Source organism: Trachurus trachurus, assembly GCF_905171665.1.
Source record: "Trachurus trachurus genome assembly, chromosome: 17".
Lineage (NCBI taxonomy): Eukaryota > Metazoa > Chordata > Actinopteri > Carangiformes > Carangidae > Trachurus > Trachurus trachurus.
This window is the reverse complement of record NC_139900.1, coordinates 30,933,373-30,945,694: the sequence shown is the minus strand read 5'-3', so window position 1 is coordinate 30,945,694 and position 12,322 is coordinate 30,933,373.

The following is a 12,322-nucleotide window of genomic DNA, read 5'->3' as shown; positions in this document are numbered from 1 at the left end:
TTTACCTAGTAACCAGGCCTATGGAAACAGAGCATATATTTCTAGGCTTTTTCAATGGGATTTTACATAGAGGATATGGATTTGTTCAGTACTGGGTGTGTGTGTGCGTACAAACACACACACACACCCACACGCTCATGCAGACACGTGTGGGTGTGTGTGTGGTGTTTGTACGCGCACACACACCCAGAACTGAACAAATCCATATCCTCTATGTAAAATCCCATTGAAAAAGCCTAGAATATATGCTCTGTTTCCATAGGCCTGGTTACTAGGTAATGGCGCCATTTGGTGATGGACAGTAAAATCTTCAAATTTGACCTCTTCTGAAGAGAAGAAGCCACTGAGATTGCAGAATGCATGTTTTTATGCTGTTATAGCCCTGCAATCAAAAAATGTGGTTTTAATGGAAGTCAATGGGACAAAAACGTCACGAATGTTACAAGTGTGATTCTTTTGGAAAAACTGAACCTACAAAAAAACTAATAATGCATCAAAATCGTATCCCACCCCCACTCGTAGAGGATTAAGGACATAAACAAACCTGTGTCTGGCTCTGCCTGTGGATCACATGGCCGGCTTTTCCCAATTCAGAAATGTCAAGCCAGGTACTGATAGGGACTGGTCCTGTGTGTATGACCCACCTGAACCCATGAACCGCTTTGGAAGGGAGTTTAAGGATTTAAGGTATTCTCTTTTCTCTTCTAAGATATTGCATCCTAAGTGGAAAGAAACTGTTATTTCTATAATGTCTGTGCATTTTCATTACTTTTATCATAAGGTTCAATTATCAAGATTTTTGCCTTGACAGTTGATTAAATTAGCATTGTAATATGAATGGGGTTGTTGATAGTGATGAACCCTTAGATGGTCAGTTCATTTTAACATCTGTCAGCTCATTGTTTTGGTTTTATGTACGAAACTCTCAAACCTCTCAGCAGCTAAAAAGCTCAATACACCGGACAGACAAAGTTAGCAACAAGCTGGTGAACATGGTGAATCATGATTTGATTTACATTCATGGTCAGAGATAACATCAAGTGAGTGGTAATGTTGCTCCTCGCTATAACTGGATGGAGTGATATGTAAACTTGAAAATATGAATTATATAGATTAGTTATACTTATTTAACCTTTATATGGCTAATATATTTTTCTAATGTACAAACTAAGACAGCCAAGATGAGTAAGATGTTACAAGCATGCCAGGACAATGGCCCGTCAGGCTCAGGGGGCCACACTTACTTTATAAGCTTTCTCAGAACACCAGAGATAAGCTGACAGGTTAATAATACATGATATGATTGCTTTTTCCTCTCCCTCTTCCTTTCCCTCTCTCTTTATATCAGTCTGCGTTACTAATCTGTTCAAATGACTAGACATGGGCTGTGCCTTGGTTAAACTTTAAGCCTATTTATTTGACACTGATGATGAATGGACGAGGAGTCATTTTACTGGATGGGACAATGGATGGTGAAACAATATTCCCTTTATAACCCATATGATGGAACTTTAATGAGGTATACGTCCTGGTTAGACTCCTGTCCTAATGCAGAATATGCCAGCCACTCCCTTAGAGACCGGAGATGACCCTAACCTTATATCAAAAAAGAGGGTGTGCCCTCTGATTAGAAAACACATAGCATACAATATACACTCAAGAAATGTAAAATACTTCTTATATCAACAGATAAAAGGCACAAAGTATAATATAGCAATAACCCTTTCTGTGTCTGCATTTGTGTGGGTGTCAGTGACAGTGTCAGTGTGTGTGTGTTTGTGTGTGTAAGGGGCCTTTTTTAACTGTTTTCACAGCTGAGAGCAGCAAAGAGGCCTGTCCACACCTCTTGACAGCTGTGTTCTGCTCAGTCACGCCACAGAGGCACAGCAGTGGTCTCCACCTCTGACTACAGGGCCCTCTACAGTTTAAGTGACACATACAAAGTGTTTTGCTCTCAGTCGAAGAATTGAACAGATGAAATGATCTTTGACAAAACAATCTTTCAGATATAAAAGTACGGTATATTGTGTTTTCTTTTCAATTAAAATGTTGTAGGCTAGGTTGTGCTGAGTAATAATGTCCACATTACAATGCCACCTTAATGAACTCTGAAGTATCCCTGTTATAATCATATCAAATCAGTCCATGCAAAAGTAACACTCCTAGTTGTTACACAATGTATTAAATAATATGATTTATATGATCCATGGTTGAGCCCAAGGCTCATTCATTGTCCTCACATGGCTGTATAAGCAACATGATTGACTAACAATGATTAATAATCAGCAGTTAATCATTCTGTTGAGCAAGCTGTTGTTTATTTTATCAAGTGAGAATGAAGAGAGTGAGTGAGCCAAAGGCAGGGAGAGTGGGTGAGATCCGAGAGGGTGCGCTGTAAACCCACTTAAAACTGTAAAGGAGTAGATAAAATATAAAAATGTTTAGGATGATCAATGCTATTTCATCCGGTGCATAGAAATCTACTCTTTTCAGTTTTCAGACTAGAAATCGATAGGAAATTACTGCAACTAGTTAGCAATCAAACAGAGGAACTCCGACATAACTATAACATGAATTATCAAATCTAATTTAATTCAATACAGTGAAATCAGCAGCAGTATATTAAGTGTGATTACCGCTGTTTTTACCTACAATGAGGGTGCGAGTTGTACACATGTTTACAATAGATTTCATGTTTATAATGTGCTCCTTGTTGAACTAAGACCAGTAAATTACCAATTAGTGGCATATTTATCTTAGGGTGCAGCTTTCTCAAGCATTGTAGTATTTGTGTTTGAACACTGTGTTAGATAATGATTTAATACTGGGTGGAAATGAACAGTAGTAATTCATAATATTAAATAAATCAATTACAATTATGTTTGCACTGCTCTCATTTTGTTACTGTAAATTAAACGTTTAATTTTATAGGAATATATTTATCACTAAACGTTGACACTATGTGCTGAAAGAAACACGTGTGACCCAACTTGTACTCCTGGACTGTGTAGTTTGGCTATACTGTGTATTTTAATTAAATATAAACCAACGTCAGCTCAAGGCACTGGGGAATTGGTTCATCCCAAAAAAGTACTGGTACTTTTATTTGGCTTGGTTATCAAGTAGCCTACCTGTCTTGATTCCAAAAACTTGAAAAAAAAAAAAAAATTTGTAATGTTCACAGCACTGAAAAAAAAGTTTGTTCAAGTGTAGAATATCTTAAAAGTTGCAATACTGTTTCTGTCCACATCTTGATGATTTTCATTTGGTGGTGCATGCATAAAATCATATTGCGCCAGCTTTTACCCAGTCCTTTATTATTTCATCTGCAATGACTGAGCAGGGTTTATACAAAGTCAGGTTAACAGTCCCTCGACAAATGTGTGCTGCCTCCTGAAAAATGGTGTCAGGTTAAACCCATTTAAGCTTCACAGACATGTTACAAGGAATAACCAAGTCCAAAGACAATATATTAGTTGCAAAAAAAAAAGATGGAAAACGTGCTGTTGTCTCTTCTGGAGAGATAACAAAGAGAGAGATACACACTGGCAAGAGTGGAGACAGGCAAGGTGAAGGAAAACACTGAGTCATCCTCATCCCGTTAATCTAAGAATAAGTTTCAGAGAAAAACATGCTTGTACTCATCACCTCATACATTATCCAGAACAGACCTCTGCTGAAAAGTATTCTGCAAATGAGGAGGTGTTGATGACCGTTACCGTCACAAGGATAAAAGCAACAAAGTGAATGATTTATAGTCAGAGAACTGCAAACAAAGTCCATAGTCCGAGTTATGTTACTAGAAGGATATTCCTGCTCACGACTGGTTCTGAGTTTCCACTGATGAGCTGCAATTTCTTTACCACTGACACACCGAGATGGTTGTGTTTCTGTCCCAGTTTCATAAAAGAGACTTTAACCATTGGTTGCTGCAAAAGGACTAAGGCAAATGTAGACAGGTCACAGGTCTGGTAGAAATTTGAATAAAAGCTCAGTGTTTAAAAAAAAAGATAAACAGAGAAAATGGACACCTGGACCTCACCATGTCCTGGTGTCCAGTCTCTAAGAGCTGTAACTGTTGGGTTTCTCTCTGTGAGACTGTAAAGTCTTGACAATACTTAGTTATACAATACTTAAGTGCATTGACAGTATGATTGGCTTTGTCACTATAGAAATCAAATTGGATAAAAGTGGATTGAACTGAAGGTGCTAACAGAAGGAGTGGTCATGTGTCACCTGATAAGCATGGTTTGTGCCACAGCAAGACAGAATACACAGTGGGAGGATCAAAGGTCCGGTGCTGTCCAACATGAAATGCCATGGTGCACACACATACTCACAACAAAGTGTGTACAGGGAGCAGTTCATTCAAATCAAAAGCGTGAAAGGATTAAATGCATGTGCTCCTTTGGCTCTTTTGGCCTTAGCAGGAAAACCCACTTAACCCACTTGGACCATTTTTTCATTGCGGGAAAGACTTTCAAAGTAATTCCCTGAATATCAGCCGAGCGCAGTTCTTGGAAGTCTCACACCTTTTTAGTGAACTATTGACACCAGCATGTAGTAGCCAAACTTCATTAAAAAAAAAAAAAAATGCTCCAAGGAATGGGCTCAACCATGCCCCCTGCTGGGCACAAAAGACATGACGTGTGATGTGCAAGAGAAGGCTTCATCATTTGTATGATTGTGTCTAAGTGCAGATAATGTGGTTTGTACACAGTATGTTATTTATGAATTAGTTGTTCTTTTTGTTAGTTTTTTGTTTTTTTTTAATTATTCATTCATTTTGTAATTGTATATTAGCAAAAATAAAACTCCAACTGAAAATGACCTCTGCTTTCCATTTCCTAGTAAAAATCAAGCTTTTGTCAACTGCCAACAAAACATTAACTACTAATAACCTGTTCTTCCAACTGTACGGTGTATAATAATAACTGATGATTATTTAACAATCATTACAAACCATTAATATATTAACGTAAACGGGGTAAACAGCATGAAGAAAAAGCTGCCAGGTTAATTTTATCCAAATGCAAATAGAATATTTCATTCCAAAATATTACAGATTATGTAGAAATATAATTGATGTTGCACACAGCACAATGTTTCCAGGTTCCAGCCGATCCATTTAGTTGCAGGGGAAAGGAAATGTCGGCTTTCATTAACTATGTCTCATAAATAAATATACTGGGAAAGTATTACGAGAAGGTCTGAGAGTAATTCATGTAAGTGTGGTGATGTGGCTGCTACTGGACTCAAACTCTCATTTAAAAACATTTCTTCCTGGGCCTCCATGAGTAAGTTGCAGTACTGTAGCATCACAATTTAAACAAATTCTCTCCCTTTTTGAAATTAAGCTTGGACTTGTGTCGAGAAAATTAAATGTGTATTATTCTGAATCATGTGGGAACATTCTGTGAAGTTTGAATTAATTAATTCCTGGAAAAAACATGCGTAGGTAAAAACAAAACAAAATAAAAACTTTCATATTTTTGTCCATGTATCCAAAAATTTGAACCATAAATATAATTTGAAAATCATTTTGTTTTTCATGTAACAAAATACTTACCATGAATAATTTTCTTAAGACGAAGGAGGACATAAGGTATAAGTTACCTGGTGCCAAAATAAAGATAATATGATTATTTTGAATATAAAAACAATTTAATTGTATTTGCAGTTGTACTGGTACGCCACAACCTTAAATTTTTATTCCCTTCTGTTTTACACTGTGTTGAAATTAAGAGATAGAAAATAATCTTGGCACTGGAACTCATAATTTACATTAAGTGGAATATTGCCTTCTATGGCCACAACTCTTTGGTGCTGCATATTTTCAATATCCCGAAAATTCCACTTTCAGTGTCTAGACAACTTATTACATGAGAAAAAGTCACAATTTTGACTAGACTGTCTCAAACACTATTTAGACTGTGGCCTAGCACACAAGAGGCCTATTCATATTTTATTGACAGAGCAGCTTGTCTGTAATCTTTATTATCACACAGCAAATGAATATTCTCTAGGCAAATACAGCTTGATGTTGTTCCCACTGATGTTCTCCAGGCCATTTAATCCAATACCGAGGTGTTTCCCTGCTCTACCAGTCTTCAGCATGTTGATCTAACCAAGGTTGTTAAAACCATGCTGCTGTTAAAAATACATTCCCCAGAGGGCTTGCAGAAGACTTAACATTTAAGCAGGACAGAAAGCTTTAAGTCTCATTTAATGGAAGGTCAATATTGATGTAAAGTTTGCAGTGTGTCCTTTTCATTTTTACACCTAAAAGAATGTAATTGCTGAGGCGCACTTAAGAATTAATGCTGCCTTATTGTGCTTTCCCATATCTGAATTCAGTCCGGCAGTCTGGATCCTGAGCTGAACTTAACACTGCAAGTGAGAGGCCTGAAGGACTGCACATCACACCCTGCAACTGTTACGTGACTCATGGAAGATCTGACTTGGTGTTGTTGTGCCTTCAGAGATGATTTGCAATTTTCTGATAATAATCATAATCATCTCTGTCTAAATTTTGATGTGAACATGCCATTCCTCCTCCAAGTCAGCTTCTTAGCTCTATAGAGAGCAGCGTCGGCCACTATACAGCCTCGCAGGGCCACGCATGGAACAAAATATCCCTCAATCTTTTAATCTCGTAAGAGGCTGGTTGAAAAATTCTACTTGAGAGATCGCCGGTAGTTTTGGAAATGTTCTCAAAATGAGCCTGTGTCTGTTTACATTGAGGTTCTGCAGCCCAGAGTCAAGGCAAGAGAGGATCTCCTGAGCCCTGTGTTTATACTGTCTGTTTCCTGTGTGGCTGTTGAGGGAAGAGACACTGCAGTCAGAGACCAATCAAACATAAACACTGAACAATGGATGATGGACGGAGGAGGATTTGCTGCAAAGACAGAGTTTTTGGGGTATCGCTGTTGATGCTGTCAAGGCAAAGTTTTTTTTTCGCCCTTGTCTCAAAAAGACAATTTTTAGATGATCCAAAATTAATGTAAACAATCTAAAATCAAGAAGACGGAAAGACAGATATACGGAGATTATCACTGTGTTTTTGATCCTCATAATCCAAATCAGTGTCTGAATTTCAAAATTCCTTAATTTCCAGGGAGGGAATGGAAAAAAAGACACACTGTCACATACAGCCAGTGCCACACTTTACTCTCATCTAGGGGTTTTTAAAGTGTGGGAAAGTGAGTTCCTCTAAGACAGGAAAGCCTCACACTGAAAACTACTGCATTTATCAAATAAGATACAGAGAATTCATCAATAATGACTTGTAGGACAATAGATGAAATAGAACTACTGGCATATTAAAGTCACTTTGATCTGTGTAGATTAGTAGCTACAGAGTGTGAGATTAACATTCAGACTGGACAGAGCCACAATTTAAAAACAAACACATTTTAATTTCAGCAGTTCTCCTTTCCATGGATCTGCTGATCACAGAGACTAATAGAATAAGAATAGAATAAAATACTTATTAGAATTTATAATGAAACCAGGCAACAACAACAAAAAAAGTAGCTTGCAGCTTTATCCTGAGAGATCATGACACAGAGTAGATTGTTATTGTCGTCTGTGTAAAACTGGACTCACTGGAGCTGTGGTCTTTGAATCCACTCGGCTGCCTCGTATTTGTGAGGTCTTGCCAGTGACTGTGATCGAGTGGAGTTCTGAGTTTTGCACTTGAACGTTTCAGGTCTTGTGCTGAACTACAGTATCTACAGTAACGTGCAATAACAAATGCTCGATTGTAGTTATTAGTCGATTGTCATTTGCTGACTGACAGTTTCAAAAATGATATGTACCATGTTTCATCCAAGAAGCGTCCCTGGGAAGATCTCTGTTTGTCCTGAACACATCATCTATGGCCCTTGGGACAACAGTGCACAGTCAGTCTCAGGCCTTGCAAGACGCATGTCAAGGATGTCTAAGCATTCACAACATAAATACATGCACAGTGAGAACAACCCATTACCTCAGTCCCTTCACTTAGGCTTTATCTTAATGAGCTCTGCCCTTTCCGGGTGAATTATAGTCGTTACGAAATGTGGTGATGTGCCTTGCAGCCATATCTGGAGTGAAAGTGACTTTCATGACACAGCTCTTTGACTCTCAGGGGTAATTACACTAAGTTGTGTGTTTATGTTAACTAATAGGCCCCGTGATGTTTGCCGACTGACCACAGCTGAGGCAGTGACCAAGGGGCACAGGAGCTCTAGATCTAGTGCGAGTCCAAATGTGCCAGGCGAGTCTATCAGTCTTTGACCCGGAAATGATCGGGCAAACCGCGTTACACTATCAAAGCACCATCTCTCCTTAGAGAAGGCTTGTCTTTCTTATCACGACAAGGACCCTGCCTCTGCCTCGAACAACTGGACCCCCGGTTCCTGGGTGGTCTCGGCGCTTAGCTGCGTAATAACGATGCCTCGCTGTTCCAAGAAGATGTGGAATACGGCGAGAATGCCTCATTTCAGCCTGATAGGAATCGCCTCATAACCTCGATGGGACTGATAAGAGAAGCCTGTGTAAGTCTAGGTCTCTCAAAATGAAGTAAAATGAAATGTTTGTGAACCTAAAAGTCTTGCCATGATTATAGTGATTTCATAGGTATAAGTATAAAATCCTGTGTATTCATTCCATGCCCATTTTTGACTTTTTCTGCAAGTTTGTGAGAGTCACACCCATGAGCGGTAAAATGAGACGGAGCACTGTGGAGCTGGAGGGGGATGTGCAGAAGAGCCTAAAGGTGGGGTGCTGCTCTCCACTGTGTCTACAACTATCGCTGTCCCATGTCCCTAACCTGGACCTGGATCTTGCCTCCGTCCAGGAGAGGAGGACAGAGGAGGGGGTGTGGTCTCCTCTTGTCTCCCCCATTTCCTGCCTTCCACACCAGCTCTAATTGGAAATTTGGGTGGCCCTGTTTATTTACATGGTTGAAATGCGGCGAGGTTGTATTTATATTTTCATGGCGCGTTCTCAGCAGTGCTGCATTACATAGCCTTCCCCTGAGATCGCTGTGGGAGTGGGAGAGGAGTAGGCTAACGCAGTGGTTGAAGATGATTGTGGGAGTTTGTGTGTGTGAGTGAGAGAAGAGTAAGGAGGTTGTATGATGCCTTATATTCTCTGTGAATCTGTACTTAATGATCTTAAAGGTACAATCATTACATTTCTGTGTTGTACTTTTTTGCTTTAATTGGGTCCATCTGCAGATTAAAGCATGAAGGAATAAGATACTCAAATGTCCTGAATGGGAGATTGGAGTTTTTTCATGGAACAACACATAAAATGCTTGTCTAAATAATCACAAAGCAGAAGAAGAGAAGAAATCTAAATCATAAAACCCAGATTCATTCAACGTGGTAGAAATATTTCAAATGCAGCACTGGAATGTTACACTATTTATATAGTGCTGAGTCATGCAGACAATGAATGGAAAAATACGTTTAGGAATCAATCACAATTAAAGGATTCAGAGGTCCATTTATCAAATACACAGATGCAGTGATGTAGTCGATGTAATAGTTTGAATTAAAAAAAATATATAATCCATAAAAAATTTCAATAAAATATTAAATATAAAAAAGGAGGGAAAGGAAAACATACAAATGCAAATATCAGGCGAATAGAAATGCAAATATCAGGCAAAACTGTACTGACAAGTTTAAAGATTTGTGTTGGGAATTGTTCAAATTGAATACAGCTAAGAAAAAGCACTGAAAACAATTACTCCATACAAGGCTATAGTTTCAGACAGTACACGCCAGCCTAAGACCCTCTAACCTAGAGGTCTTAAAGGTCCCATAAGTGTATACATGGATAAAAATTATCCTTAGATGAGCCATGTCAGAGTGGTGGCAGTGTATGTTTATCTTTCAGCCCAGGGCTGCTGAGTGGTGGAAGGCAGAGCTTTCTAGTAAAGCCATGGCTACAGAGAGCCTGGACCTGACTCTGGATAAAGTAAACACTTGAACACACACGCACACACACACACACACTCACAGGGCTCTCCCGTCCTCCTCCCTGCCCGTCAGCTGGAGACCACACACCCAGACCACACAGAGTCTGAGAACAGCTCGAGTCACTCTCACGCAACACGACCCATGAGCTGTCACTCCGACCACCTCCGTCTCTCTGTCAGCGCTGGTCCTGCGTGTCACTTGACACACAAAAAAAAGTGACAAAAAAATAGTGTCTGTGTTTGGGGGGACTGAAAAGTGAAAAAAGTGGAACCCTAAACTCTCCAAACCTTTTATAGAAAATGGTTTACAGGACAGGACATACAAAAAGTACAATTTGATAATATTCAGGAATTAAAACAAACTAACTGAGCTAAAAATGTGTGTGTACTGTATGTGTGTGTCCCACGGTTATTATAGGGATTCAGGTCTTTAGGCCATTAAGTTGATCAAACTGCAGATTATGGCTCATATTTTCACTTTCCAGCTAAATACACACAACAGCCAACCAATGACACATCACTCCCTGCTGGTCATTGATTTTACTGCACCCACATCTACACAGTGACTTGGTTTCAACTTGTACGTCACATTCTTGCTGTGTTATACGTCCCAGGAGGAAATCTGGTTTATAGTTCTAAAAAAAATAAATCAGCATTTCCTACTTTCCTTTATCTCTTTGCCAGTAGCCAGTCAAACTAAACAGACAGCCAAGCCCATGCATTAGTGCCAGGTAGCCCACCATATTGTTCTGCTTATCTACCCTTATCTGTTTACACTCGTCTCCAAAGTCATCTGATTGTTTTCCATTACTTTGCTGCTCCTCATCCGACAACTGTTTTTGCTTTCCTGCCATCGTAATGTATTAGGTCAAGTACATTGTTATCTGAGGGGTCCCAGATAAACACAGACATCTGAAAACAATTCAAGCCGATTAATTGTGATGATAAAAAAAATTATTTACTGCTGATGGGGAGCAATTCTCATGCGTTCTGTCGGTCATAGCTAGAGAACTAATTTAACTATAACAATAGGTAATAATAATAAAAATAAAAAGCTATGCTAAGAGTAATTCCACGTGTATCCACCCCCACCTCACCCACGCAGGGTGGATATTTTTTGTCCTGTATTCTCATCATCTTTGCGTGGATGATTGATGGGATTTGCAGCATCAGTAAGAGGTCAAAACACAAAAAAACGAAAATGAGGTCAACAATTTCCTAACCAGGAGGGTCGACAAGAAGGGTCAGCCTGTGGTGACAAGAGTTTAACAGCACTGTCAACAAATGCTGGTCAGGGGTCTCAGTAATCCCTGACCCTTAACACAGCAGGGGTCACCCACTCCGAGTCTAGTGTAAAATTACCACAGATATATTAGCAGGCAAAAGGTTTTAAATATGTAAATACAGCTAGGTGCTGATTAAAATTTGCAAGATGTGAATGGAGAATGCAATTTTCTACCGACTTGTGTGTCAGATTTACAGTGTGTAGAAAAATGGGTTAGGGTAAGGTAATTCCCCTTTACGCCAGCAGGAGGAGTATGCATGTCTATGTTTCATGTCAGTTCCACTGGTCTTCTGTTCTCTGTTTTATGACTAAAACCATATGCCAGCTACTGCTGAGCATAAAGTATCATATGTCGGCAACTTGTCGGGTGCTTTTAAGCTATGACCACCCACAGTACTGTGTGTGCATGACAACACAGAACAATCACCAGTATTTTTGTTATTTGTTTGGCTTGTGACCCTTTAAAACAAAACAAACTCAACTCTCAGCTCCTGATCCAACATTTCATCTTCAATTTCTGATCACTTTTGTCAAAGCGTGATTTTACAGCCCAGTATTTCAATACAAATTAGCACTGCTAAATATCCTTTAGAAAATACACAATTTCATGGAGCAGTTTTTATTCTTCACAGACTCTTGGAGGGCCCCTGCTCTGCTCAAGGTATTGAATAATGGGTTCCCTGCAAAAGCTATTACCTGTTGGAAACACCTGCAGTTTATACAGGATTTACACAGACAAGAAACAGCTATGATCATAAATGAAGGACAGTATTAGCTGTTAATTCTAGTCTATGTTTTATTTAGCTAGAATCAATGCATTTTATTTTATTTCTAAGTTAGCATGTGTATATTTGTACTCTCCATTTAAATCTTTCATCTATCATTCATTCACCACTGCTATTATGATAGCTTCTGGATACATTTTATTACATGTTCATCATTTTCATTTTTTAAGAGAACATATGCCATGCAAAGCCAAGAGGAAACAGCAAGCCTTAAGTGCAATAACACAATATAATACACCAATGCCAGAAACACAAAGCATAAAGACAAAACCATCAACC